The 17,168-nt window shown below is 33.8% G+C and overlaps 1 protein-coding gene across 1 annotated transcript in view; it reads right to left on the bottom strand.

Moving 5' to 3' along the window:
• Positions 1-17,168, bottom strand: part of LOC136833789 (uncharacterized) — a 336,866-nt gene that overhangs the window by 164,399 nt on the left and 155,299 nt on the right. The window lies entirely within an intron of this gene.

The raw sequence follows: 17,168 nt of genomic DNA, 5'->3' as shown, positions 1-17,168 counted from the left end.
ATTAAAATAGTAAAATAACAAGAGTATAGACGTTGCATTACCACGTACACCCATCATTACTAAAATTTCAAATCTCAATTTACAACAAAGGCTCTTGTAAGGTCTTATGAAGAGCTTTTAAAATTTCACTACAAGAAAGCACTAAATGTAAGAGGAATATTTTTAGAAATAAAGGTGAAAATGTTTTCAACTGTTTTACTGTAAGTCGTAAGCTAAAAAGACCAACATATGATCATTTTCAGTAAAATAAACGAAAAGGAGAGAAACGTTGAACAATTCTAGAGGGAATCACTTTTCATTCAAGGATTTTAGTATTCAAACCCTCTCACTGATATTTGTGTATCTTGAAATGGAATTCACAACCATTATCTAAACATAAACGTCAGCTAAATCTGTCCATAGATCTTCATCTGCGACGAATGGACTGGGTTAAGCGAAGTGGCCGATTCACAGAGATGAATTTCTCTATTTCGTTTCCACAACTGATTTTGTCGGTTATTTGTTTACTTATCTGTCTTTGTTTATCTCGATGTCGATTTCCTTCCAGTAAATACATCCCGCGATATTCGATCTCTTATATTTTCAATGACTGTAAATATAATTTAAAAAAAAAAAAAACCCTAACAAATGTATACGGTACTATGTCTGTGAACTACAATCGAAGATATTGCCGATCTCCCTTCAGAGAAATTCCACAAAATGCAAGTTTTCAATATCTGAAAACCTAGTCAAGGGCAAACTTTAACTGTAATTAAGAACTGAAAGAAAACAGAGCAAATTGGTATAAACAATCAAATACATTTCTCAAGGCACTGGCGAGTTATAAACCTTTAGGGCAAGGAATTTCGTTTTAATATTTCTTTCGCAGAAACATTCGCACGGTAGTATTTAGTTATAAAAATTTTACAAAATTCAGTGACAAGTAATATCTTGAGCCAGAAGATCATGTATAAGTGCTTGCATGCCATCGTAGTTTGCTGACTTTCATAGGGGAAGCAACAACTTGTCTTTCATTATGGAGCTAAAGAATATTGCATTATTTTGAAGCAATTCATCTCCTGTTCTTTCTTGCTTAAACAACCGTTCGTTCTAAACTAATAATGTAAACTTTTAAAGCGATTAAAATTTTTGGGTAACACTGCTGGGTCATGACACTGTATGATCTCGTTATTTTCAACAAGGGAAAAAATGACTTTTAAATTTGAGATATTTAACGGGTTGCGACCGTTTCAAGTTTTACAAAATGATAGACCATATAACAGTAATCTCACTTTCGATAATGTACATTTTATAATATCTGAAAATATATATATAGCCATATAAACTATATATATATATATACATATATATATAAAGGTTTTAATTTATAAAGAGTGGCTTTTATAACACAAGTGGGAGGTGCTTCTTTAATCTTAAGATTTTTGTGTCTGAAATTCCTCGAAGCCATAAACACAACAAAGCTTTTATTTAATTAACGTATTTAGATTTTAAATTTATTACAACCTTATAATTAAGGGAATAACTTCAAAAGTTTCAATTTTACATCAATTATTTTCGAAGAAGTTTAATTTTACTTCAGTGACATTCTTGAGCCTTGACCGCAAGAAGCCAAGGCCCACTTTTTCCATTTACTAACAAATCGAACCGAACCTGATAACTCATTCAAGTCTATTTAAGCGAAAATTTTGGGTACGCAGGGTCCGATTGATCTTGGGCACTCGTGCTGTAAAGTACCCAGTTAGTTTTGGTACGAAATGACAACCACACCCATACAACAATATCCCATCCTCTCGGTGAACGACCTCTCCGTACTGCTCAATGCAGTCCGTTCGATTTTACATTTCTCTCAACACTGCCAATAAATTACTGTACAAGGTACCTGGAATCCGTCTGGTATCATTACCATTCCCTTACAACACATATTAGTTCCTCGTTGGATGAGCCGGTCGAGTTGTCGGCTAGCACTCTGCTAGGCCCGAGTTCAAGTCTCCGGCCAGCCAATAAAGAATTAGGAATTTATTTCTGGTGATAGATATTCATTTCTCGGTATAATGTGGTTCGGACTCCAGAATAACCTGTAGGTCCCGTTGTTGGGTAACCAACTGGTTCTTAGCCACGTAAAATAAGTCTAATCCTTCGGGCCAGCCCTAGGAGAGCTGTTAATCAGCTCAGTGATATAAATAATATATATATATATATATATATATATATATATATATATATATATATATATATATATATATATATATATATATATATATATATATATATATATATATATATATATATATATATATATATATATATATATATATATATATATATATATGTATATTCACACACACACACACACACACACACACACATATATATATATATATATATATATGCATATATATATTATATATATAGATATATATTTATATATGTATATATATGTATATATACATATATATATATATTATATATATAATTAATTTATTTATTTATACATGCGTATGTAAGTTGAACTGTGGCTTACTGTCACAGTTTAATATGATGGCCTTAAGAAAATACATCTTCTAGTACAAAATATAAACTCAACGTTGAAGTTTCAGAAGAAATAAAATTAAAAAACTGATAAGAAGTAAACAAAACCATTACAACCCAAAGTAACTGTTCTTTTTTCTGAAGTAACAGTCAGTGAACTACTAACAAATTTCAATGAACACAGCGCATCAGTCCGATATAAGGATAAGAACGCTTTTTAATATTATTTAAATAACTTGGAATAGATACTACATTCTTTGTGTAAATCTAATTTCCCTCAAGATAACTAAAAATAGTCAGACTGTCAGTGCAATTCTCATTAGTAATTTACAATGGAAAGGCAAGATGCAAGCAGGCATCTCATTAACTTAGGTATCTTAATTGTGCCTCCCATTACTTCTTATAAGAGAGAGAGAGAGAGAGAGAGAGAGAGAGAGAGAGAGAGAGAGAGAGAGAGAGAGAGAGAGAGAGAGGCCACTTAACTAAATAATTTTAAAAATGTGACCAGCGCCAAGAAAAACCACATCACCTCAGTAATTAAGGAACAAGGCACGCAGTTATCAATTCCAGCGAAAAAAAAAAAAAACTATAATGCTACTTGACAAAAGCAAGAGAAATCTACGTCGACGTTCTCACAATCCCTGTAATTTGTAAAGAAATCAGACGAATTTATACATAGGTGTTTGCAACTGACGTAATACATAATCACAGCTCACAATGCGGTTTGTATGTTCACATTGCCAAATTGTTTGTGCATATTTTGAAAGTATGTGGTTCCCATGATGATGCTGTGATAAAGTTTCCTCAACAAATACTCCTGTTAGTGTCCTAATTAAGCTATACCGTTGTTATTGTTGTTAACTAGTAATAGTAGCAGTTGCATCATCACCTAGTCAAATTCAGGTTTTCTAGTTCTCTTACAAACATCGTAAAACCCCACCAAGAGAATTTCTCGAGTTTTACTTGTGATGACTACAAATAAGAAAGACTCCTTATTGCTGTCCGATAACAGATCCCGTTCTTCTTGGGAGAATTCTTCCCCTTGATTGAGCCCTCGGATACGCCAAGAATTTCAACTTCCTCGACGGTAGCTTGAGGAAGAATATTTACTCTCATGCCATTCGGAATCTACGAGAAGCATTCCTCCATGCTCTATTGCTTCATTGTGTCAAATTAGGCCACTAGAACCGTAATAGAGAAAGACTGGGAGATTGTATTGGGCCGGGTTCGTCTAAAACGTCAAGGGGTCGTGGCTCGCTCATCAGGTGACAAGGCCAGTTCCCATATCGTGCCGAAAAGCTAAAGGGAGCGAGGAAAGATTACGAGCGCGATGCAGTCACTGCTATCACTGATATTGCAACCTGAGAGTCGTGATTGATAATGCCATAGTTCGAAAGGCAATTAAGTTTATCGTTCATTTACACTGCACGCTCATTATTTCTTTATTGCAATGCGTTATTGGTGCTTTGAATCGGATTCTTGTGACTTGGGTACAGTGTATACTCGTTCATTAGCAAACAATTTCCTCTTTAAGCCATCATATACATCCAGCTCCTTTATTTACTATGCAAATGTTCCCATATGCTGTTTTATATATAAAATTTCCTGTACATTAACGACGGAACAAATTCCTCCATCTTCAGTAACATTTTCCTCTACAGTAAGGAACAACTGCAACTAAAATTGTTTGTTTCCCAATGAATCATTAAGAGTATTCATTACAACCATAAAATGTGTGTGTGTGTGTGTGTGTGTGTGTGTGTGTGTGTGTGTGTGTGTGAGAGAGAGAGAGAGAGAGAGAGAGAGAGAGAGAGAGAGAGAGAGAGAGAGAGAGATTGAATTTCAGCACGTACATAATATATGAATGACATTATGTGTGAGAACGTTTAAAGTCAATATATATATATATATATATATATATATATATATATATATATATATATATATATATATATAAAAAGTGTGTTTATTATCGTACATATGAGTAGTTGATTATGAACGCACACGTGTATATGCGTACATATCTGCAATTGCCGTTAAGTGTGTGTGATAAATATCAGCATATATACGTGTTCATATTTTTAGGAAAAATGTGTACTCATGACGACACAGATATATATATAATTTTCATGACGTTGCCTTGTATTATGTATATATCCCATAGTTTTGATATATTTACTCTTCTGTTTATCATGTGTTATGTGTAATAATAATAATTGTTGAAATATTGTATGTAGTGTAGTGTCAGATCTCAAAATAGTTAGTGATTTAGATAACTTAACAGCGTAATTTAGAATTAATAATACATTTTTTATAGTAACGTAGTATATGAGCAACACGTGTGTGTGGTGGGAAGGCTTGTTTCCCTTTAGTTGTCATCAGAGAGCTTTGTTTTGATTCATGTGTTGACAGGTTGGGAATAGCAATCTGAGTCTGTTCTGGAAACCAAGGTTTTTTCATTTTGTTTTTAAAACATTTTGTTAAGTCCTAGAAGAAGACGAATTAATTTCTGTAAAATCTTACGAGAAGACATGTGTTCCATACGATTTTCTTTTACAGATGTGTACCAATTGAGAAATATGAACGAGTGTTGCATTTTGCAGAAATGGCAATTACGTCTAATCACATATTGTTCTGAGTGCATCCCATGCGTTTTTTTTTTTTTGTAAAATTGCAGTTCAAAACGTTTTGCTTCCTTCTAGAATTTCTCGTATTTCGTTCCCAATATGCCTTAATGACGTCATATGATTGTTTAATTTCCTAATGGAATCCTAAAATTTGTTCATTCTGATTTCAGAGACCGGTTGGTTTGGTTCTCCTCAACCCCCTCTCTCTCTCTCTCTCTCTTCAAAAAAGAGTAATTTTAACGTAAAATATTTGTGGTCACTGGTGCTAGTCTTAGCTTTTGAGATCTGAGTTTAGGAAAATTGTATATTTGTAACGGCACCCAACAATAAAGCGAGTTTTGTGAATCTAAAGCAGCTGCAAGTGATTTTGCAAAGGTTTTCACAAGCTTGTGTAAGGTAAAGTGAATTTTACTTATTATTGCCATGGTTCAATAAAGTATATTAAGGGAATTTTGCCTTAGTGAAATTATTATAGATATATCTTTTATTTTTGTGTGTTTTGTGTTTGCAATCTCTTGATTTTTCACATTTTATATTTTGGTGAGTTAACATTTATTTACTTAGCAATTTAAGTTTCTTAATAATTTAACATTGCATACTTGATTTAATTTTCATTCATTAAGATTTTCTTTTCAAATCTTAAGTAATTCTTGCTAGTTTAAATTTTGCTTCATTAATTTAATTTTTTGATAAATTAAAATTTTGTGATTTAGTTTTGTTTAATAATTTAAGTCAAGAATTAATTAAATTTTGTGTTGTTTTCAAGTAATAGTAAATTTTTCAGATTGTGAATTCTAATTATAAATTTTGAATTAAAAATAAATTTTTGTATTTAAAATTTTTAAAAAACAGTGTTTCATTTGTTGACCACTAGTGAATAGGATTAATTCTGTGCATAGGGCAAAGTGATAAACATGTTTTGTTCCTTTAGTTTTGCTGAAATCAATTAAGACCAAGGAAACGGTTAAAGTTGTTTGATGGAGTGATGCCCTTTTACTCTAGTATATTTCTTGTTTAATTGTTGATACCTCACTTGTTTTGATAAACTTAGTTTGATTTTTCACGTGATTAATGAGCTTTTAAGGGATTGCTGTTATCTTTAGAGTACTCAGTCGTAATTTTTATTGTTATGAGAGTTCAGGTATCTGGCTGAAGTGAGGTAAATTTTTGAATTCTGTGATTAGTTGTGTAATAACCAGGTACTTGGAACGCTTCATGAAAAAAATATATATATATATATATATATATATATATATATATATATATATATATATATATATATATATATATATATATATATATATTATATATATATATATATATATATATATATATATATATATATATATATATGTGTGTGTGTGTGTGTGTGTGTGTTTCATGAGTGTATAGCCTACATATTTTCCCTGTAAATATGTCATATATATGATATGCTGATATTATATACATATATATATATATATATATATATATATATATATATATATATATATATATATATATATATATATATATAATATGGTTAATATATATATATAGCTCTTAAAGCCTCATTACATTTATATAAATTGGTTAACTACCATAGCTCACTTCATTACATTTGGGAAATTCATTCGACCTTGGCAGTGAATTATGAACCTGGTGGTTAGGTGATGGTGTTTGGTAGCATCCCGGGCAAAAATGGGTACAAGACTAGCAACGATATCCCAAACAAACCATCCCCCCTTTACGGAGAAAAGGCGTATGGTGAAAAAAATGTATATGTATGTATGTATTCATGCGTGTGCGTGCACGCGCGTCAGCAAACGAATACTCGTTTGCACATATACCTCTGGACGTTAAGCCCCTAAGACAGGTCCTAATACCCGATTCAATCATGACTGTATCACCAAATCCTTGATTGCTATGGGCAGTGCCTATCTCGACATTCACACGACGGAATAAGGAATAAAGTTGCCATTTTCCTCTGTTTTTGGTGAAAGAAAGATCCAATTTCAATTCCATCTATTCATAACTTAGTCAAGCTTTTCTTCAGTTAACTCCGCTAATAATATTTATCCCCTTTTCCTTAACACTGAATTGTTTTACAGAGAATATTACAATGTCTATATATATCATTATAAACCCCATTTTATAAGTTAGTTTTTAAGTAGGCTAGAGATCGGAACATTTTTAAACGCACTCCACCTATCTGGCGGAAACATTATTTTGATTCAATGACAAACAGGAAATGTTACGATGAACTCAGAATGATAAAAAAAGTATAGATTTTTTAAATAAATTTCAAACAGATGAGCAAAGTTCTCTAGCAAGAACATAACCTTGCAAAATGGATATAAACGGTAATTGTTAAAATATAGCTCCATTTAAACAACGATAAAATTGCTCTCGCACAGATATTATTGCTGTGTTAGCTTTAGTAAGACTTGATGACTGAAGAGGACTTCGCTTGGCGGCTGTACGCTGATGATCTCAGGAAGAACAGTGTATAGTCATCACTTAGAATCCACGCCCTTCACAAATGAAACGCTGTAAATTTTCAGCGTATAACATGTTTTTTATATCACTGTTACGATGAATAAATAGCTAATATCGCTCCCCAGGCATGTGCTCAAATATCAATGTACACAGGAAAGTATCCTAAAGAATGAAGGTTCTTGGAAGCTCGAGGCCAATATTTATCAGTCAATACTACTGTAATTATGCTTAAGGTACCTGAAGTGCACTATTTGGTAGGCGTATAAAACAGCATCTACAAACATCGATGCTGATGTTAATACATATTTTATATCATTACAGCAGCATATAACTTACAGTTACGCTCTAGTGACATCTGATCCAAATAGCTACCACCTCTCTCTCTCTCTCTCTCTCTCTCTCTCTCTCTCTCTTATAATTAATGAACTAATGCCAGAAGCTACAAAGGTTAACGATGCTCCTTCTTCAAGTTAATAAAAATGAAAACAAAACCGAGCGAGTTTCAACGGAATGCCCGCTGTTACACTAATGATTTTCAGCGCTAATGCTCCGTCTAGTTTGAAGATATACCCTGTGTAATAAATGAACAAGTTTGGCATAAACTAATGTTTTTCCGTTAAGTTCTGAGTGAGCTCCGCGGTTCGCTCAAAGAACTGATTACATCAAGAGTTAATTAGACTTCACTGAACAACTGAGACTACACTCACGAGAGGCTTTTCTCCCAGCCACCCACAGCTCGCCCATTTGGGTGGTGGCTTATTTGGTCTGGCTAATGTCAAATTCACCAATAAGTTTCCATTCAAACATTTACATTCATATTTACTTTTATACCTCATTAATAGCCTATTTATTCTACAGTACAACTTTGGCAACAAAACTAACCATTTCCGTGTTATAGATTCATGTATTTTTTTCCATATCAAATACAGATAATTTATCTTCCCAAACTATGTCACACAAAATGCAGAACTTATTGTGGCAACACAGAACTTCGAGAATGCATTCCCACAGACTAACTCTACGGATTTGTTAAAAAGCATAAATCTCTTGCCCTGACAATTTGTCTCAAGAAAGACTCAACTGTTCGTAGGAAAAATATGTTGGGTAACCGATGACTTGCTAGGGAATGCCAGTCTGTGAACGGTAACTATGATGGTGTCTGAGATAACGAAACAAAAGTCTACAGAAGGGAGGATCAGGGGAAGTCGTGCAACAAGGATTTGCAATATGGGATTAGGACTAGATGAGATATTTCGGGTAGGAACAGAGGTATAAGTATCACCCTCCTTTTCTGACGAGAGAGAGAGAGAGAGAGAGAGAGAGAGAGAGAGAGAGAGAGAGAGAGAGAGAGAGAGAGAGGAGGGGGGCGGGGGTCCGTCATCAACCTTTTACCTTACTTTTCAAGTTACAGAAACCTCCGCTGCCAAAGGTTCAGATTAACATAACAGTAATAAAGATATGAAATATTGATCATTTACTGGTGATCCTGATTTTATTAAAATATTAAAATTAATTCATTTAACGTACATATACCTCTATATTCCAGATATAAAATTATTACCAATTTCTAACGGTATTGTTCTATAAAAGACAAGATTAAAACACTAAAACATTAGACCTTACTTCAGAACACACTAAACGCACAGCCCAAATACAAAAAATATTTCAAAACACTATCAAAATACTGAAAATTCTATCATCAAGAACTGTAACATAATATCTAACGGGTATTTTCTAAGCTTCGGAATACCCATTTTCATAATTCCCTCACCGTAAATGTAACAGACACCGAGCATATTTAAATGTTTTCATAAAACCGTATTTAATAAAGATTTTTTCAGAATGTTCTTCGTAGTGTAACAGCTTGAAGAAGCACGATTTCTAAAGTATTGTGCTCTTTTCCAACTCTTTTCTCTTTCCTTTTTAAGTATCGATAAAATCACTAAAATTCATTGTGCAAGGAAGAATAAAAACCAATATTTGATCAAAGATACATCTTTCCAAGAGTCAATAAACACTGAATACTTCCTAATGCTGTGTCTTTCTCTCTCCCTTTTAAGATATGAAACCGTTATGAAAGATCACATATATATATATATATATATATATATATATATATATATATATATATATATATATATATATATATATATATATATATATATATATATATATATATATATATATAATATATATATATATATATATATATATATATATATATAATATATATATATATATATATATATGATATATATAATATATAATATATATATATGTATATATATTCTTCTTCTTCTTCGTTTAACGTGCTTTTATCCCATTTTTTTATATATACGCCTTCTTTCGAAGGACTTTGATTTGGCGTTGGGGTATAGCCTCGGTCGGCTGCCCTGCCTGACAAAAACGCTTATATAGCACATATGTGTATGTATTGTGCCAAATCTCCAGCTCCCTTTCTCCCAGCATATATTTTTTATATATATTGTATATATAAAGGTCGGCTTCGAAATATGATGCAGCTCCTATCAAGAACTACTGTCTAGAATGCATTAATGATTTTATTCACGTCTCATTCCCTTTCCTTCAATTTTTTCCATGTATTTTTCAGTTCCGCGGAGACCTCGCTCTGTCATGCGCTGTTCCACTCTCCATACAAAGGCAACCACCCATCAAGGCTAATGATGATGATGGCCATCACGATAAGGCAATGGTTAATGACGCCAACCCAGGAGATGGTTGTAGTCTCCGTTTAGCCATTCATCATTCAAGACAATTCTGTCGATGGTGATTTTCCAATAATTCATCAGCATTTTTTTTTTTTTTTTTGGGGGGGGGGCCCATATTTTGCCGTCCTAGATATTGCTAAAATGATGAATCTGTAGCTCAAGAATGAGTTTCATCTATCTGTTTCTGTTTAATTATTCTTTGGAATTGAGGATGATCAATTACAGTTTTATAACTCCAAAATTAGCAAACATTCTTCCAAATTATTAATACTTCTTAATTTGCCAATTTTCACAGAGGGCGACTTACTAATTTACATTATCGCAATGTTAGGAAAACTTCATCAAGACATGTTTTTTGCCACCCGTGATATTAATAAATTTTGTTTGCAAATGTTTACATTAATAGTGGCCCGAAAAGGTGTTGTTATTGCAAAATTATCAAAATTGCATCTAATATATCAGTATCTGATTATGACGAGCAAAACAAATTATGAGATGCCCTGTCTATCTGAAAGTTAACTCGATCTTGACGTATATAAATCGGTTATAAAAAAAAATACGTGGTAATGATTTGTAAATGAACAACAAATAGTTGAGCTTGATGTGCTAATCTGTTATAAAAAAATGATCTCAACGATGTGTAACCAGTTCAGAATGCCCTTCCCACGCACCAGATACTCTAAGATCTGTTATTATTGTCTCACACAAGCATCCGTCTCTCTCTCTCTCTCTCTCTCTCTCTCTCTCTCTCTCTCTCTCTCTCTTCCAGGGCGCCTACCTAAAACCCAACATGCCTCATCTGACTTGGTTGTTAGTCGATTATTATGGGCCGTGTCTGGGAGAGAGAGAGAGAGAGAGAGAGAGAGAGAGAGAGAGAGAGAGAGAGAGAGAGAGAGAGAGAGCAGAAACATGTATGATCAGTTCTCAGAAGATATTCTCTTTATTTTTTTACTCTTCGCACACAAACACACACACGCGCGCACACACACACACGCAAAAATCACTCGCAAAAAAAAAAAAATCTGAAGGTACTGATATTTACGTTAACCACAAAACTGGACTAATTTACAACAATGTGCCACCTACCTATCATTTTTCATTAAATTCCCCTTCCCCTGAATTTTTCAGGCTGCAATTAGTTGAAATTACATTTCAGTAAATATAAACAATCTAACATCGCTGCAAAACACAAAAACATCCTTAATACAAAAAATAAAGTTTTTAATATGGTAGGAAAACTAGACATTAACTTGATGAAACTTCCACTGAACCCAAGTCCCAGCTTCGGCATGAGTGGTTTATATCCTCGCGATCACCATCAGAAGGGTTGCTCAAAACTCCTATATAATCCCCTGTAAGGGAGTCTTTACACTTACAATCAATTTACTCTCGTGGCCTATAATTTTCCAGCCATAAAATTTCCCAGAGACGCTTTCCAATGGCTTTGTAGTCACGCAAACGAAGCACCGCTGAACACGCAAAATTCTTCTTCGCACGGTAAAACACGAGAATGTGAGCACAGTAAGTACTCAACTTAGTTTCATTTTAATCCACGTAGCATGGGAATACAAAGACATGGAAATTATCTGTCCATTATTTACATGAACTTCAAAAATCAGGTTTCACTTTCTAATAGTCAATATTCTTATAATTTGTGTGGATGTATACAACAAGTTTATTTATGGATGTAAGTACAGACGACGATAGAAAAATACACCGAGTTTATTGACTTTAGAGCAAAGTTTGAGAAAATCGTCATCGTTTTCGTAGGAGCGTTGTTTACGCTCGTTTAAAAGTTCACCCCTCCCTCCCCCACACAAACAAAAGAAGCCACCAATGGCACTTCGAACATCATTTTTGCCAAGGTTATACAATATCTCTTCACCCCTACGGTACACATACACACACACACACAATATACTCAATGCTCCTTCCGGCCTAGTGTTATATCAGTCTTTGAGAATAACATTTTTCAGACCATCATTCTTTGGAAAAAGTGACTTGAAGCAGAAGCGCACCACATGGAAGCGGTTCATCCAGAACGGCGACCCCGTATGGAAACGGGACTAAACTGAGAAGAAGAAGAAGAATGATCTTTGGAACAATTACTATTTCATATACATAAAATTTTAGGTCTAAAAGTTAGCTTGACTTCGTTTTCATGTTGAACTGCCTCCTTGTAACACATAGATTTGAGGAGATTATGAAAATAATCTTCTTAAATCTATTTAAAATTAAATAATAAATATAATCTTCTTAAATCTACTGAAAATGAAATAATAAACTGTGACGTATTTCCAATCTAAACCCATCTATATATACATATATATCTATCTCAACTAAAAATTAATATATCCAGGCATAAATTGCTGTTTAGAAATTAAGTTTACTTCCCTCTATATAAAACCTGCAGTTTAGAGCAGTTCTCCGCCTTTTGAGCTGACCTGAATTAATTTCAAGGTGTGGTCTTTCATTTTTTCAGAGTGAAATTTACTTTAGTTGCAAATACGTAAATCACGTACAAAATAGGTAATGAAACCTCGGTGCTTATATTTCAATACAATTATTGCATTTATTCCATTTTTTTGTGGAAATGCTGCTTCCCATTTACATTCATAAAAGCAAAATTAATTTACTCTTTATATTCCACTGTGAATTTTGTGCCTATTATCTGGGTACATAAATGTGCCCAAATAATACGCAATAACCTAAATACTATCAAAATAGATCTAAAACTGTAAATATGTAAGTGAAAACACAGATGGAGATTATCGTAAAATAAATCTTCGACATGTTTCTCCTTCGGGATGGAGTGAATTTCCTCCCTCCAAACCTCCTTACGCACGACGGTTATGGCTCATTAAAACCTCATGTCCAACCATTGTCCTAAAACCTCGTAAAGTTTCAGCAGACCATTGTTGCACCTCTTTGCTCGCTCGTTATAAAAGCGATTAATAACCTTGCATCAAAATCAATATACCATAGTCGTAACATCTCAGCCCGTCGAGCTGTGCTGTTTGATCGCATTTCATGCGCTAAGAAAAATTATCAAATAGGAAAAGAGGTGCCCTCCACAAACTGACATTTTAGTATTATCATCAATCTTGAAGAGTACTATCCACAGTAATTTTCGGACTAAAGCTATACTTATATATGTAATATACTTCAACCGAAGAATAATTAAGGATTTAAAATTTCATGTAATCGCTCATGATTTTCTTGTTATTACTATTATACCAAGAGCGGATTTCTTAAGACCAAGTATATTAAAAGATTAGATTTATTATTATCATTATCATCAAACTTTGAATTTCGCAGTCAAGCAGGCAAGAAAAGTAAACGGTAAACTTTTCCCGTTGCGGTTCGGTTATGTAACTAGTCAAGCAACCGTAAACAATCCTAAGTGAGGGAAAAAGAGATATCTGGTCACACTATCTCCTCCTCACTCTCCCCTTAATGATTAACCTTTGGCCCCTTTCAGCCTCTGGGGTAGAGCACCATTACCTTGGTCGTGAAGTGCTTTTGAGTGCAAAGTCCGAGCTTCTAAGCACCTCGTAAATTACCTGACGTTTTTGTTCATCACCGAAATATCAAGTCATAATAAAAACGAAGGGATATAAATCTTCTGTAATTACCCAAAAATGCCCATTCCCTCAACTCCATGCTAGGGAATACTTCATGATTCAATACAGCCTTGACCACTATCAAACGTTGCCAACGACAGGCACTTATTAAGCTACATTTTCAAGGCCTTAAATATTTTTTCAAAGTTAGGTGTGACACGTTATCTTTATAGAAGTGGCTCTACAACCATTGAACACAAAGAACAGGCTGAAATTTTCTGTTTTTTTTTTTTTATTCAAAAGATGAATTAACCCCTAAAAATTAGTTAATAATTTGCATTTCTTGCAACAAACAAAAACTTGACCATAATTTCCAAAAATAATACGGCACCAATCACGAATTCTGCTTTTTTCTACGTAAATTCAACTATAAGTTATCCACAAAACCCTTCAATGATGAAAAAAATTATTACATGCACTTCCCATAACTTTCGTTATTTATGTTAACTCAGAGCATGTGCACGACCTTAAAAAAGATTGTCTCAGGAGATAGCTTAAAATATCTGACTTCTCTTGATATTCAAAACTTTATGCATATAATTTCAAGAAATATCAATACCGAAATAATACGCGATGGTTCAGGGACCATTAGACTACCATCCTTTCAGAAAGGTGGGTATTCATCGATTCCAACAGTTGGACCTAATGCGCTCATTCAAGAAAGATTTAGCTATATCTAAAAAAGAGAAAAACACCCTTCAAAAATTTAAGCGTTCAGGTTTCAATATACCCTAGTGCCATCAGGGATAACATGATTATGTCTGCAGTCTATAAATACATTTTTCCATTCTGAATGTTGCATACTTTTTTGTCAATCCCTCACGTGCCCCTGAGGATGCTGGATATATTTTACTAAAAGGCCAGCTTCGGGCAAATGAAATGGAATCAGGAACGAAACCTGCTGTTTTGCTGGCCTCAGTTATGTGAATTGTGTCAATTGGATGAACAGAAGTTTCACTGAAAAACTTATTCTTTAACCGAGTGCACAAGCACACATACATATACATGCCTGTACCCGGCCCCCCCTACACTCACACACAAAATTTTCAATGAATGCGCACATGTGTGGGTTAGTGCCATCAGAGCACCTCACGTGGTGCACTGTGGGCATTACTAAAGTGTGTTTGCAGTGATAATTCGGCTGTTCATGTCATCATAGGGAGTAGGTAAACTTTTTGAAACAAACACACACACACACACAAAAGACACACAGAAAGTAAAACTGTAACTAGGGCAAATAACTTAAGGCAGGATGTTAAGTTTTCTACGTAATCATTGACTGTGGAGCAGGATAATAAACTCTGGGACAGTGAACCCCCATAAACCTGGCAATCACTCAGGTTCATAATATTCCAAATAACAATCGCCAACATACCACCACAGGCTACTCCTTGAAGTCTTCCATTCAAATCAATTGCATTCTTGAAAACAATGTGTATAATGAAGACAGCATCTCTGGATGGGGACAGCTTATTTACCAATGTCCTAGTTCAGGAGAACATTAAGATTATTATATTAAATAATTTCTGCAGATCTTCTGGGGCCTCATCCCAATTCCCGCAAAATTATTCAAAATCCTGATGGCATGTACATTAGAGGCCACCTTCCTTTCACATAAAGAACTTTTCTAAATAGTGCGGCATCGGATTATCTACTGGAGTTCTCTTTGCCAATATGTTCACAGCTGCTGTGGAACAGAGGACCTTTAACAGCCACCAGAAGTCAAGAATTTATACTAGATATGTGGATTACATTTTTGTCACCACCAGAGAAGCATTTGAAGCTAGAAGTTGCCTTAAAAGCTAATGAAGTCTTCAATTTTACAACTGAGGCCAAATAAGACCTGGGCTTTTCTTTCCTTAACAGCCTCATTGACAAAATCCAAAGAAGTATGTCACAGCTGCCTAACAAAAGCTATTACTATGAGCTGATGATCTAATGCCAAGGGAGAGTGATGCATACATTGACGATCACTGGATTCCCTGGCAGTATGACAAGAAGTAAAAAATAGAAGAGTCCCATTCACAATTGAGAACACTCGAAACTGTGACAGAAAACTGATAATAATTTGCCACTACAGACAATAAGCAATGCCCACTGGAGACCCATCACTGACGGAGTATCAGTAAAGGATCCCTATGAAAAAGAGTACTGAGATATTTCTCAGCTGACTTAGTGATGACAAAGAGCACTGCTCCTCAGTATAATCTAAATTAAGCAACTTCAAACAAGACAACAACCATTTTTGAGGAGTGGTTCTTAACCTTTTTCAGTCAAACCCATCAGAAAATGTTCTCAATCCAATAGGGCTATTATTTCAATCATTCTGTGGATGTGCAGGTTGACCCTCTATAAATGACCCTATCTGGGACCCTTGAGTTTTCACCAGAAGAATGGCTATATGTGGCTTCTGGCTGCTGAATCAGTAAATGTCGAAGACCAACAACCTACTGTAAATTTTTTGGTGTCTCCAGATTATGTTCTTCTCTTCAACAAAAGAAAATGGTACTGCAAGCCATTGGAACTCCTCTAGATGTGGAAAATTCATTCTTGTAAAGGTTCGTGGATAATCATCCTGATCTGTGAGATTTCTTTTTTAGTTTTATGGATTCTTATTTTTGATCTTTAATTTGAGACAGCACTTTCCTATGCATTGGAGTGTAATTGCACTGTAGAACTACTGCAGCCTTGATGATAGCCATGAATTAATGGAGGAAACAATATTAAAATAATTTTATCCTTTAAAGCTTTAAAAGTTTTTCTTTGAGGATATGAACAACCACATGCAACTGAGAAACAGTTTTGTTTTAATATGGCAGAAACCACATGTGCTCTGACATATATATATATATATATATATATATATATATATATATATATATATATATATATATATATATATATATATATATATATATATATATATATGCATATTATATATATATATAGTATATATATATATATATATATATATATATATATATATATATATATATATATATATATAATATAAAACTATGGTGAGCATTTTGCCGTTTCCTTTCGTCCTAACGACCGCCAGAGAAAGGTAGCTTGACCATTAGAAGGGTTTGAATCGGATCATAAATATACACGCTAGCACGCACACTCACATATACATAAAACATAATATATATATATATATATATATATATATATATATA

The sequence above is a fragment of the Macrobrachium rosenbergii genome, chromosome 52, assembly GCF_040412425.1.
Source record: "Macrobrachium rosenbergii isolate ZJJX-2024 chromosome 52, ASM4041242v1, whole genome shotgun sequence".
NCBI lineage: Eukaryota > Metazoa > Arthropoda > Malacostraca > Decapoda > Palaemonidae > Macrobrachium > Macrobrachium rosenbergii.
This window is presented reverse-complemented; position numbering and strand designations above follow the sequence as displayed.